Genomic DNA, 15,034 nt, shown 5'->3' with positions numbered 1-15,034 from the left:
CTGCTTATTTGGAATGAGTGTTTTTTGGTCTAGCTGCTAGTTTGTACATAAAAAATGAAAACTAATTCTGGAGTTAAAACTTGCAAATAATTCGACACTAATTTTCTTCAATTCCATCAATTTCCCTTCACTTTGTGACTTCCTGCACATTTCGGGACCAGAGAACTGATGATATGCCTCCCTGAACGCTTCAAAGGTCAAAACACCACTTGAGTCACGGTGAAAGTGCGGTGCTGATACTTGATATGCATTATGAAAAGTTCGCGTGCTCTTGATCATCACGATGCTCGGAAAAAATAGTATCAATCAAATTATCATATCGTGCTTAAAGGGTGAAAATGATCGGTGCACGGATAATTACATAATTGCGGGGATCCGTGGGGGAAGGGGTTGCTGGTGGGCCTCGGAAAAACGCGAGGGAAGACCGCGGGAGGAGGCGGAGGATGAGGTCGGATGGTCCGGGAGTTAATTATTGAGTAAGTTCATCACAGATGACGTTGCATCGAACGCATCTGTCGGATGCAAGTGAGGAAAGGGAAAGGGTTGAGGCGCATCGCGAGGCTCGCTCCGACCGTCTCCCTTACCCCACGTCATTTTGTGACAGACCGGCCTCACTGAAAGATGACTAGGGGATATCGTCACCTTCCAGGCAAAGTATCACAAGCGCCATGCGACGTTTAAAAATTTCCGCCGCCATTTTATTTCTTTACTGAGAAATTGTTGGTTGAATCTGTTTGGAAATTTCACTAAATTTTATCGGCAGCACAAAGAAAATTCAGTGAAATTTTCGGACAGCTTCGTTGAACAATTTCTCTGTAAAACAATAAAATGGCGGCGGAAATTTTTAAACGTCGCATGGCGCTTGTGATACTTTGCCTGGAAGGTGACGATATGCCCCCAGCCATCCCGTACCCTAACCATAGGAGGGTGCTCCAATGAAATCTTCATGGTCATCGTTGTCGTCAAATTTTGTCGTCCCTCTGACGTGTCGGCGTATCTTTACTTCCACATGAGCCCTGTTCTCCCGTGCTAAGGAAGAACGTCGTATGAACATTCGAGAGTTGCCGAATGGAGATGTTGCATGTGTGAGGAATTTGCGATTTGACTATTGATTCTTATGTAATTGTCAGCGAGAAACACGATGGTGCTACTGGCTTTCTCTGAAATCAACTCCCAAGCTCAAAAAAAGCTCTCAAGTTGAGGCCAAAATGGAGGGGATATCCCACGCTATTCTGAGAGTCCACCTCTACATCAAAACGATCTCTCCATGCAAAGATAGGGAGCAAATACATTGACAGGGCTGCCGCTTTATTTGGGGACTCCAAAACTGAAAACACGGCAACCTCTTCAATGTATTTGCTCCCTATCTTTGCATGGAGAGTTTGTCTTGATGTAGAGGTGGACTCTCAGGATAGCGTGGGATATCCCCTCCATTTTGGCCTCAACTTGAGAGCTTTTTTTGAGCTTGGGAGTTGACTTCCGAAAAAACTAGTGGCACTATCGTGTTTCTCGCGAAATTTTCGCAAATTCCTCACACATGCAACATCTCCATTGGCCCGGAAAAAAACACGTATTCTTGAAAAAAAAAAATTCGAATTTTTCAGACGGTTTAGATAAAATTGTGAACACAATTTTCTAAAAAAAATTGAAGAAATTGATAATTTTTGCAGTAAATCCGGTTTTTGAGGGAAAAATGGCAATGTCTGAAGGCTCATACGGCGTTCTTCCTTAGCACGACAGTGTTCTCCATATAGCTCTATGCTTTCCAAGGCTTATGTAGTAATCGAGATACACCCTTGCGTTAGACAATTTAAGTACCGATTTCAAGGATGAGGTAGAATTGATCTAAACTGCGGAAATTTAGTAGTTCTGGGTGATTATTTTTCATATTTTTTGGGAGACTTCGGTACTTGCACTTTACTTTCGCACGATGACCATTACTGAGGACCCTCCTTGAAGAAAATCAATGCAATTGAATGAGAAATATAATTCTGATGATGAAGTCATCATTTTTAAAAGCAGTGCAGGTTACCCTCCCCCAAATCGTCTCTTTAATATTTTGTCCCTTGTTTTTTCGGATCGATCCAGATATGCACATGGGGGCCCGTACAATATCGTTATTTTTATTTCAACAGCTTGGATACTTTAAATGTTCTCTTTTCTGCAAGGAAAAAAGATTATGAATTTGTCAAAAGATATTTCGTTACCCTTGGATAGAAAATCAACGAACATATATGAAAAAAATGATTTGTTGTAGTACAGAAAAAAAAAAAAAAAATTTAAAAACTTAATTTTCAGATTTTGAATACATTTTTTGAAACGAATAGATGAAAGTTGCAAGAGATAAAAGGAGGCACTTTAGTTAAAAGAGAAAAAATGTTGATGCAGTCTTATTTGCATGCGTATGTTTCATGCACCGCATGCATAACCTAAAAAATACCTTATTTCTCGATGTTTTTTAACCCTTGTGTGTATTTTTCGGTCGGCACAATTCGTTCGCGGGAGGGCCTTCGTGTTCCTAAATATAGCAAGCAAAAGCTTTGAAAATTTTTTCTCGGTGTTGCTCCTTCCCTCCTGCCAAAACCGCAAACTACCTTCTCCTCGGGAAAAAAGTCCAATTAAATATAAATATCCTCTCGTTAGAGAGAATCTCTCTGTTGAGTTTCTGAGGAAAGAACAGAAATAATTATTCATTACTTTCGAACATTTGTAGACGAGTGAAGTATAAATCTACGCGTCAAGGTAGAGTTGACGATTAGACGTTCGAAATAGCAGGAGAGTTATGAGAACATTTTCAGGGAAAGTAATGAAAACAAAACTCGAACAAATGGAACAGCACGATTTACATCTACAATTTAAGAAAATGACTCCATCATTCAGAAACATCCTAGAGTCTTCCATCTTTGATGCATCGCAAACAAGGAGGAACTGAACAACAAGAAGTGGTGATTTAAACTGGAAGCAAAAAGTATTTTTGCAAGTTTGCCAAGAAATTCGGGGACAATGATTTTCAAGCTCTCGTCGAGAGATGTAAAGGGTAGGCGATTATTTCTCTATGTCTTCGAAATTCAACATATTTTACAATAATATGGTTGATTCGACTGTGGTTTATATTTCCCCCGTTTCCTTCAAGGTTTTCCGTATCCAGGCAAAAAATGTACCTCATGTAAGATTTATCTGAATTGCCAGATCCATCTTTTAAGCTCTAATACACTGATTAGGCGAATCCTATTAGATTTTTTGCACAACAAGTTGTTCACCAATGACCATTTGGCCAAAAGCAGCATGGACTTCTGAACTTCACCCTAGCTTTACCGTGCCAAGGAAAAACGTCGTATGAACATTCGAGTGTTGCCAAATTTCCCTCAATGATATGTTAATTATTGAAGAAAGTTATGAACATTTTTTCCGCTAAATTTTCAAGCGCGCTAGGTAAAATTGCAAAATAAACTATCTAAAAAACTGAAAGAAAAATATTCACAAATTTTCTCGAAAATTCGTGATTTACCAAAGGAAATTTGGCAACGCCTGAAGGTTCATACGGCGTTCTTCCTCAGCACGACAGAGCTCCACTCGACTACATTGCTGAAATTGTTAGCGCTGGGTCTCTGAAACATATTGCCTCTGGTTAGGAGCCACGTTACAAAGTGGCCATACGTTCGCCACAAAGATCATTTCCGCCAAGCATCACGCATCAACCAACGGTGCCGGTAAACTTGCGTCTGAAAGGACCAAGTCACCGCAAAGATCATTTCGTCGCCCCTTTATCGCATTGACGTACCTCGATCTTCACGTGAGCCCTATTTTACATTTAAATCCACGTTTTCTGCGGCTCAGGCGGAAATTAAGGTACGCTCTTATGGCAGAGGTGGGACGATTTGCGAGGGTCCAGCGCATCGCACGATCGAGCGAAACCACAGACGACGCAAACTTGACATTTTGATTAGATCACCGCCGCGCGGTCCAAATTAGAGCGAGGCACGAAACGGAACGTGCCTGAGATGGGGCCAGGTTGATGACGAACGTGAATCCGTTCCCGTGACGTCAGGCGCGCACAGGTCGACGCGGCGGGGGTGGAGGCGCGTCGGCGCGTGCGCGCCCGGTGCAATATGCACGATGCACGCATCTAATTAACCCCCGATGACCACAATCCGCACCATCTGACTACCAGCATATCTATACAAGGGCGGTGACAATATTAATGCATTGTTTGCTCCCGCGCTGCAATTAATATGCACGCGCCCACCCACCACTTACCATTTTTACCACTTAGCCGCCTCACCCTTTCGCTTCCACCGCAGAAAAATGAAAAACACGGGAGCGCGTGTGTCCCGTTCCGAGTTTGTTTGTTTTCTGCTCATCAGTCTTTATTTCGAACTCGTACTGCATTGACCTCATTAAACGTGCACCGGTGTTCATTACCATGTATCGGGTGGTGGAGCTCCGGGTCGAGGGAGGAGGATTGGGGGAAGGGTGGAGTTGGGTGTGAGGGTGGGCTCGGGCGCTTGTAACTAGCCTCATCGTTCGGCGTGCGTAATGCTTCTGTCACTCTTTTTAAGCGCCACTCTCTTTTTACAACCTGTCGCTGACGCGACGCGGCTTTTGAATGATAGGGGTCCGCCGCATACCGCATGCACTTCGACCGAGACTCGACCTGTTGGAGGACACGAGGGAAGATGGTATAGTACTGGCATTGAAGCTTGGTATATTTTGAAATTCTGATGGATGAAATTAGGCGGGATTAATCGGGTAGCCAATGGGGAATTAGTGCAAAATGTTTAAACTCTGATGAAAAATGTGTCGAAACAAATTACACCCCCTCCTCCCATCCCGCCCCACAGTGTATCGAGTCAATAGGAGAGGTCGGACAAAATTTGGAAACTCTGAAAGCTTAAAACTCCATGTATACAAAATTTCGAGGTTCTAAAAGTGGTTCCATTGCGGTTTCTCGTGAAATTTTCTGCAAGGAGCACCTCTTAAAATTTAAAATGTGACGAAATCAACATCAAAATTTACAGTTTAAGTCAAAAATTTCATGTCCGACCTCTCTGATTGACTCAATCCAATGTGCGCCCCTCTTCTTTTCAGCTTGAAAACTTTATGACTGCGCCAGTGGGGAAAGCATACGGCTTTCCGATTTGTAACGGAGCAGATTGTAAAATGAGTGGTAGGGGTCCGCGAATTTCATGAATTATTCCCCCCCCCCCATTTTTTTATTATAGGGAGAGGATGAATAATGAATTACTGAAACTTATTATAAGCACTCTGCAATTTGCCTCGTACTCCAATCCAATGATGGACTCACTCTCATTTCACCTTTGGTTTCGATTGAAAAAACCAGAACTTTCTGGCGAAACGTCTCGTTTCAGTTCATTATTTTCAGCCTCGTTCTCCAGATTTCAAATATCATCGTATAACTATATGCCTCCTCCTCCTCCTCTCTCGAAATCCTCCCTCTCCATCGAGATTTGAGCTGAAAGCACCTTCAAATTGTAGTTGCGTCTTACGTTCGGCTCCGCCACTGCCGCGCGCACATCGCACAACGGGAAGGCCGCGTGAGAAGAATTTTTATTTCATCGAAAGTTTGCCAAAAGCTTTATTATTGTTTGTTTGTTTCGTGTACGGAGAGCTTGACAAGATGGCACACCAGGAGGAAAGGAGTAGAGGAAGCCGGGACGGTGAGAGGAGACGCTTAGTCACGTAGGAAACTGTTGGCTCGGAGCGCTAGGACGAAAAATACGGAAGTTTCGCATGTGCTGCTTGCACTCGGAAAGCGTCGGGAATAAGTGCTCCCAGCTCCACCGCCTCAGCGGGGAAATTGAGGAGTGCACGTAGATGAAATTATAGATTCTAGGAGTGTATGATTGAACTTGTAACATCTGGGGACTATTTTCGGGTTCTGAACTTTAAGCGAGATCAAATCACTTCTATTGCACTTGTCTCTATTATTTCCTGTTCTTCTTCCTCCTCCTCCCTCAATCGTGCAGGAAAAATGATTGTACAACTGAAGCTTTTTGTGGATGGGGGCGGTGAGTAACATGTTCGTGCTTTAAGAAAAAGCAAATAAACGTATGAATTTATTCCGAATCTACGGGGTAATCATTATAAACTGCTATTCACAGAAAAAAGTGTTAGGGATTACCTTCTAAAATTGGGGTACCTACTGCTCCAATTTGCAGGATGGTATGGGCATTTCCAATTAATTGTGGTCAGGCCACAACATTTGGGTTAGTAACCTAACTTTTAAGGGTACTACCACAATAAATTGGAAATACCCATATCATACAACAACCTTTACCTCATTTTTCCGTGTTGGAAAGCTGGTAATTTTGTAAATTTTTCAGGTTTAACTGTTCAAAAAGTGAGCTATCAAAAAATTTTCGATCAAAATCACTATTTTGCGGAAAGTTTAAAAAATATCACTTAGGTATCTTCTTCATTTACCGAAGGTCCATTTCATGTATTCTCTCGGAGCTATCCCTGATAATATTCTTAGAGACTCCTAAGGCAGCCAAATAAAAGATCCTTCCCGAAACGGAATTTTCTTTTGATAACCCTGGAGGAAATTTTCATGCGTGATCTCTGCAAGACTCGTCTCAACAAACTATCAATCAAAATGTTAGTTTGTTCCCATCTTTTATACCACGTGGAATATGACATGCACTTTTTGAATAGTTCCTCAGGAGCAGACACCAGAGCGAAGTACGGTCATATGCTTTCCTATATATATACATGGTACCCGACTGTAAACGGCTGATTGCAAGTAGGAGTACTTTAGCGCGGAGGGAGGAAGAAGGGGGGCTTCGGAGGCCGGCACAGGCACACGCACATCGTAAGTCGCTCTGGAGTACGAAGGGGGGTTTGGGGGGCACTGAGGGGGGTATGGGTGCACGGGGGGGGGGGGGGGGCATGATCTGCGCCGCGGGCAGCCTGATGCGCTGGCCGGGCACGGGGCTGCATCCGAAAGTAATCAGCGCGCAAAATATAGTTTTCAGAATACAATTGGCGATTGAAACCGGTGTGGCGCGGGGCAGCGGGGGGCGGGGGGCAGTGCAACCGGTCTTACTCGTGGGTCAGGGCCCTGCCGCCCCCCTCCCCCGACCCCCGCCCCCCTGGACTTGGAACAACACTGTTGAGATCTGCCTCCGCATAAACATCCCCCGAGCCTCGTTTGCAGATCGTCGCGGGGTCTTGGGAGTTTCCGGGGGGTTTTTCCTGGGGGAAAGACGCCATCTGGCGGCGCCGCCGGGAGACGTACGCGGAGGAGCAGACAGTGAACACCAACAGCGCACGGAGCGCATGCGCATCGCGAAACAGACCCCGCGTTGGAGTTCCCGCGATCCTCCGCGACTCCGTATTCCGCGCACGCAGAGCGCCGCGCCGCCTTAAGAACCCCCCTCTCCCCCAACTAAACACACACACACACACACCCTCTCACACACTCACCTCCGCTTCTCATCCAGGAACGGTCAACCGAAGGAAAGTGACTTGGGAAAGAAGAGAAAAGCATTGGTCACGTTGAGTACTCACATTGGGGAGTAACCGAGGGAATCACTCTCAGTGCACTGGAGAATAAAAATTTCAAACATCTTTATTAAAACTTGTTTGAGAGAGCCTAGAAAACGTATCAAAAACATCGGTTCGAATTCAAAATTCGCATCACTATGCTTTATCTGAAAAGAACTTTGGGTTTTCTGCCCTCATAGGCCCCGAGGTCTCCATTGAATGACAGATCCCAATTTTTTAAATGAAGTTGCTTCAACCGGATTACTGCATCTGCAACTTTCAACGTTTTTTCGTTACACCAATGACCACACTGGAAAAAAAAGCACATTGGATCTAGAGTCCAGACTCTTAAACACATCGACAAGAAAAAATACTCTTGATTCAATCGGATTTTTGCTTAAATCAAGAACTAAGCCTCTTGATTTGAGCGGATTTCCTTTTGATTTAAGTTTAAATCTGATTGAATCAAGAGTATTTTTCTTGTCAATATTTTCAAGAGTTTGGACTCTAGATCCAATGTGTTTTTTCCCAGTGTGGTCATTGGTGTAACAAAAAAACTTTGACAGTTGCAGATAGAATAATTCGGATAAAGCAACTTCATTTGAAAAGCTGGGACCTGTCTTTCAATTGAGGTCTCGGGGCCAAGGTGGGCAGAAAACCTTCCCTAAGTTGTTTTAGGATATAGCATAGTAATGCGAATTTTGAATTCGAACCGATGTTTTTGATAATTTTTCGAGGCTCTCTCAAACAAATTTTAATCCTGTAACCAGGACTGAGAAAAGGTAATTTGAAATCATAGATTCGTTTCATTTTTTCGCTCGAAGGCTTTGTTGGGTAACCGCAGCTGTTTAGTAGTCTTTCGAAGAATTCGATTTCTGTGGCAAGAGGCTTGTATGACATATCAGGGCAGGACTAAGGAGGCTGCCACACGGGCCGCGGCCCATGGCGGCAAATTTAGGGGGCGGCAAATTTTGCAATTTTTTTAAAAGTAGGTATAAAAAAATCGGATTCAGAAAAAAAAAATATCAATGAGAAAAGGGTACAAAATCTATCTTCCCTGAGAGTATAGTAATTTCTAAATTATCGTTTTTCGGTGATAAAAGAGACAGCATCTTTAATTAGTCGAGTTAGGAGAGGAACTAACCACGCAATTTGGCCTGGACCTCAGCGCAGAGAGGAATGATGATGAGGACTTGAGATGGAAAGACAAGCCCTCGGCACTGCGGTCGACATGTAACACATATTAGCGCCTACAAGACTGCATGAATACTTCACCCATTGCGTCAAACACAGTGCGCCGGTCAAGAGCAGTTGGCGTGAAACGCGTAGCGCCTACAAGACTGCAGGGATACTTCACGCATTGCGCCAAACGGTGCGACCAGCCCGGCGCAGCGGCGGAAGTTGAAATTATTAAACCACATTTATGTTTGTTCTTTCATAATTTTTCGGTTCATTTCTTATATGTGGAGGATCTTGTCCACAAAGAGATAGGTCTACTGAACATAACTTTCGCGTCAAGTTCCGTGAAATTTTGCTAGTAGTGTTGACAGGGCTTCCGCAAAAAATGTACTCAACACGAGTATAGGTAAATGTGTCTTATGCACCCCTCCCCCTTCGGCACGTTCACTTGATGGTTTTTATTGATGTTTCAAAACGAATGAGAAGGGGGCGGCAAAAAATAGGCGGCCCATTGGCGGGAAGTAGGTAAATCCGGCCCTGTGACATTATATCTTCCTTTCTGCTCTACCTGGATCAAGCGAAAAAGCTCCTTTATAAGATTTGTTAGTCGTTGTTTGATACTGCATTCTGTCTCCATTCCTACTCATAATACTAATACTCAAATACTATACATGCGTATATGCTTCGTGTGGCGTTTTCTGGGGTCCGCGTGACACACATTAGACACATCGCGACCCTGATCAGAGACGAAAGACGGGTATTTAAAAGTACATGGAACCTTGCATATGCATAAGTATGGCTGAAATATTAACTGAAATAGTCAAGACTAGAGTCTGCGGCAATCGATGACAAGAAGGACTAGGGTCACAAATTAAGGACATGCACGGATAAAAAGGAGATGAGACCACTGGATCGTGGCTAGGCTCTTAGACTTTGGATTCAGTTTCTCCACCCGTTGTCACATTATCAAACATCGAGGTTTAACAGTACCCCAGATTTAAATATCGGAGCGGATTTATGGAGATAAGCTCACTGGAAAAAACAAGTAGCTTGGGTGTTGAGTTCAGACTCTTGAAAACATTTACAACAAAAATTATTCTTGATTCAATCGGAATGTTGCTTGAATCAAAAGGAAATCCACCAAAATCAAGAGGCTCGGCTCTTCAATTCAAGGAAAAATCGGATTGAATCAAGAGAATTTTTTCTTGTCAATGTTATTAAGAACCTGGACACTAAGATCCAAGCGACTTTTTTCTCCAGTGAAAGTTTGGAGCTGCAGTTCTACTACAGGTATAAACCTTAACCATAGGCCGTGATACTTTAGATTTAACTTATTCGTAAAATCACTACTGAAAGAGGCAACAAATTTTGATCGGTGTAATTTCACACCATAATTCATTTTAACCATACAGTGGGAATGAAGTCGATCCAAGTTTGCAGATTGGTTCTTTTATAAGGTTTTTAGCTTCCGCGAGTTTTGACTGTGTAGTGATGATTGCAAAATCTCGTGAACAAAATAGTCTTAATTACTGCACTCACTATCGCTATCCTTGAAACTAATCAGTATGGCCGAACTAATGTAGGCAAATTTTACCAATCCCGAGTCTTTCGTGTTGCCTTCAAATTATATAGAAGGCAAACTAGTCAGACGACCGCAAAGCACTACTATGAGTCATATTACGGTGTTAGTGCAATGAGTAAACCGAATGATCGGAGTCAAGCCGCGACCGGCAACTATTACTGCTCTTGAGTGTCTCACATTGCCTAGTCATTATATTGAAGGCAAACTGATCGGAGAAATCGCGGAACTCTTTTAAGAATGGTTCTGTGTATGTTTTGAAACTATGCGAATATGAACATCACCAAACTTTTGCAAGCAATGGCTTAACAAATTAAGTCTTGTTCCTCTTCTTTTTTCATCAAAGGAAGAGAAGCAAATATTGAGCCGTGCGATAATTTAAGGCAGGTAAAATAAAATCAGAAATACGAGCGTGCAACTGCTGATTTCAAAACGATGGAATATACATATATTTAAAACCAAAACTCTTAAGGGTCGGATTTACCTACTTGCCGCTCATGGGCTGCCTGTATTTTGCCGCCCCCATCTCATTCGTTTTGAAACATCAATAAAAACTGTCAAGATAACGTGCCGGAGGGAGAGGGATGTATAAGATGCGTTTACTCGTGTTGGATACATTTTTTGCGGAAGCCCTGTCAACACTACTAGCAAAAATTCGCGGAACTTGGCGCGAAAGTTAAGTTCCGTAAACCTGTCTTTGTGTGGACAATGCCTTCCATTAATAAGAAATGAACGAAAAAATTATGAAAGAACAATCATAAATGTGGTTCAATCATTTTAACTTCCACCGCCGCGCCGTGCTGATCGCACTTTGTTTGACGCAATGCATGAAGTATTCCTACACTCTTGTAGGCGCTATGCTTTTCATGCCGACCGCTGCTGAACGCACCGTGTTCGACGCAATGCGTGAAGTATTCATGCAGTCTTGTAGGCGCTATGCGTTACACGGCGCGGCGGCCGCTGCTGACCGCACTGTGTTTGACGCTATGCGTGAAGTATTCATGCAGTCTTGTAGGCGCTAATATGTGTTACATGCCGACATGCCTTATCATCTCAAGTCCTCGTCATCATTGCTCTCTGCGCCTCGCCGCTCCAGGCCAAATTGCGTGTTTGATTTCTCTCTCAACTAGACGATACTCACAGGAAATGCAAGATTTTGTCGCCTTTTCCCGTTTGCAATTTTATTTTTATACCTACATTTAAAAAAAATTGCAAAATTTGCCGCCATGGGCCGCGGCCCATGTGGCCACCCCCTTAATCCGGCCCTGGACCTCTTTGAATCAATTTTCAATCCCGCTACATATATCTTCCTTTCATTTTAAATAAGGCTCTATGCATATTTATAAATTTATAAAATTGTCCTCTTCAGATAAAAATAAAATTGATACACTGACTACGTACAGTTGTTACAGTTGGTACTTATACCAACGGACTTGGTCTTGGACTTGGTTGTTATGCAATGTCTTAAAAATGTTTGATTTTACTTTTTGGAACTATCCCTACGGTTTCCGTAAAAGCTCCAAGGAAATGATGACGATTTTTATTATTTTACTGGTTTTCTCTCTCTTTTTCATCGTAAATTTGACATCAACGTCACAGGTATAGGTGCTCCTCCTCGTTCGGGTCAACAAGATGCGACAACTACTAATTTCATTTTGATTGTTCGTCCCGACTTACGCAGCCGCGACCCTGTTTACGACTCCTTCTTCTTCCTCCTGTCCCGATCAAGATTTGTCCTCTCCTCCTTAACTCCGGCGCCTTTTATTAATTTCCCGAAAGAAAGTACTTTTTGATGTCGCAGACGTGTTAGTACCCTTAAATTTGAAATCGACTGCTCGAGCGTGCTCCGATTGTTGCAGTATAAAATGCTCCTGAGACTCTTCTTTTTCTTTCCCTCCTGTCTCCGTCGTCACGATTTTTTGCCTCATTTTATTTGCCCCACCCTCCTTCTGATAAAAACACATAAATCCAACCCGCGTTTTCTTCGCTAACGAGTTTTTGTCGTTTGAACACGCACAAAGCCAGAGTCCATCATTCGTTGACCTCTGTACTGCCGTGCAAAGGAAAAACGCCGTAAGAGCCTTCAGCCGTTGCCAAATTTTTCCTGGCAAGTCACTAATATCCGGGAAAATTCTTGAATATTTGTTTACCAATTTCTCGGATAATTTTGTCTGTAATTTGATATAAAACTTCTGAAAATTTCAAGGAAAAATATGCATGATTTTCCTCAAAAATAAGCATTTTATCGAAGGAAATTTGACAACTCTCGAATGTTCATACAGCGTTCTTCCTCAGCACGGCAGTGTACATAACAGAAGCGTGGCTTCAAGCCCTAAAGGTATAAATCAGTGGTGTGGCGTGCTTTGCGATACATCGATCAATCTGTCGTTTAAACCTATGGGAAAGGATCGATCAACATAGTGTCCGCAACCAATCGATTCTTTGCCATAGGTTTAAATGGGGAAATATCGATGATCGGTCATTCATGCCTCGCCACTGGTATAAATTGCCGGGTAAATCCGGTGATTCGGTAGAGCGGATCCATCAAAAATGGCAAAGCTATTTGTAGAATCTTGTTTGACGAGAAACGCTTAATTAAGAGCAAAAGAACCCGTGCAGAAAGCCCGATAACTTTGGAGCAAGTGTTTGGAATTATGGGGTGAAGGAAGTGCTGCGCTCTACAACGACTTGGACTCGTCGAGCTGAAACAGCTTAAGCTTCTTTCTCCCTCGGGACTCGGATCACAATGTGGTGTATCGCTAACAAGGCTCGACGAGACTTATCGATTATTGCCGATGGACTTTTAACACCGTCGAGTTTTCCTATCTGATTTGATTTAATTGCGGGATCGGAAAAATAAACAGGCGAAGCTGTGAGATGGGCTAGGCGACCAGGGCCGGATAGGGCGAAATCGATGATAAGAGACAGCAATTGAAAATAATCAAGAGCACCTCCGGCGGCAATTTAAGCTCTCCGCGCTGCAATTTCAGCTTCGTGCAAACCGGGCATGCCGGCGAAACCGACAATTTCCCGTCTTGTAAGAAGTGTTGTTATCGCCTCGACCAGGTGTCATAATGATCTGTTTGTTTTCAAGCGTCAAAATAGTCCGCTCCTTCGGCAGTCATTTTCTACCCTCCTTGCTCCCTGTTCGGCTCACGACGCTTCGTGCTTTCCGCCGGTAAGTATAGCACAGCATGCTCTGCGATGTAGCGATTGATCAGCCATTTAAACCCATAGGAAGGATCGATGAGCAGGATGTTTGTAACGAACACCTTAATAATCGACTCTTTGACATAGCCGAAAATGGGGCTATATCGATAATCGATTAATCACGCTTCGCAATTGAAAAAGCAAATTCGCTCTAGGAGAAGTCCTACGTTGATACTTTTTTTTTCCTGCAGTATTAGTTCCTTTGCCGCTCTGCCAATACGTGACTTTTTATACAGACTTTTCAATGTGTACAACATATAACCTCGAATTTAACCTATAACTGTGTCTATTTCTCAAGACTGGTGGCTACTTGTTGATATTAAAGAGGCTCCGATTTCAACAGAACAGCGACCCAGTTTTGAGGTATTTCATGATCTGCCACTAGGAGAACCCCACGCTCATTTTTTGGTAGGGCAAAAGTATTTCGGTGGAATTTTTCTAAAGGAATTTGGATGGTTATCAAGTTTTAATATTCTCTGGCTGTAATAGAGTTTGAAAATTTTAAAAGACAGTCATTATGACCATTCGTAAGTTTTTCTAAGCCAGGATATAAAGATACGACAAACGATGAGCCTTCGATTGTTCCTTAATGGTTGAAGAGGCTTCATATTAACATACAGATTCTAAATTTGCATGAAATATGTTGGAAAGACAGCTATTGTCTATTTTAGACGAGTGGCAGATCATGAAACACCTCAAAACTTGGTCGCTGTTCTGTTATAATCGGAGCCTCTTTAATATTAACAAGTAGCCAACAGTCTTGAGAAATAGACACAGGGAGCCTTGTAATGTCAAAATTCTATCAAATAATCTGGAAAACAGCGTTCATAAGTAACTAAGTGCTGAAATATTGATCTGTAGGAAGTTTAAATTAAACTTAAAAATAAGATTAAAAATGTAATCCGAAGTGGGGAAAATGAACGGAAAAAACGTCAAGCCAACATTTCACTCGTAAGTGCCAAGCTTCCTACTTTTTGAACGAAACAAATGGAGTAACAGAGACGAACACGTAGTAAAAATGAAAACAGAACGTGCAAAATAAAGTTCAAAAAGAAAAATACAAATATTACAACGCACGCTAGAATTGCCAAGAGCTAAATTTAGTCCGCGTGTTATTCAAGAGCCGTTCATGTCACACAATTTGCCCGTGTTTTTATTGAAGAGATATGAGAAAGGGGGACCTACACGTGATTTTCACAAATGAATGCTTCCATACCTCACTGTTACAAACACAAACGGTCCCCCTGAATGCAGCGCAGCAGGTCGCAGCGTATAGTGACTGCTCCAGTATTTTTAAACGCGAGTAAATCGTGATGTCATCGTCAAAAATACCAGGAACAAAATGTTTGAAACTGTAAGTACGGATGGTTACAATTTGGCAGGAGGTATTATGGGCAAACCACAAGCAATAAGGAATGCGCTGCGAGGAAGGCGAAAATCGTCTGGCAACCTGCCACACCTCAGGGGCAGTATTTCAAAGACAAACTACTAATAATAGGATATTTTACTTGTCATGTGCTTCAGCTTCATTATTATGATTTAAACTTTTGAGTCATTTGG

Source organism: Bemisia tabaci, chromosome 5 (assembly GCF_918797505.1).
Source record: "Bemisia tabaci chromosome 5, PGI_BMITA_v3".
Taxonomy (NCBI): Eukaryota; Metazoa; Arthropoda; class Insecta; order Hemiptera; family Aleyrodidae; genus Bemisia; species Bemisia tabaci.
Note: the sequence above shows the minus strand (reverse complement) of the source record.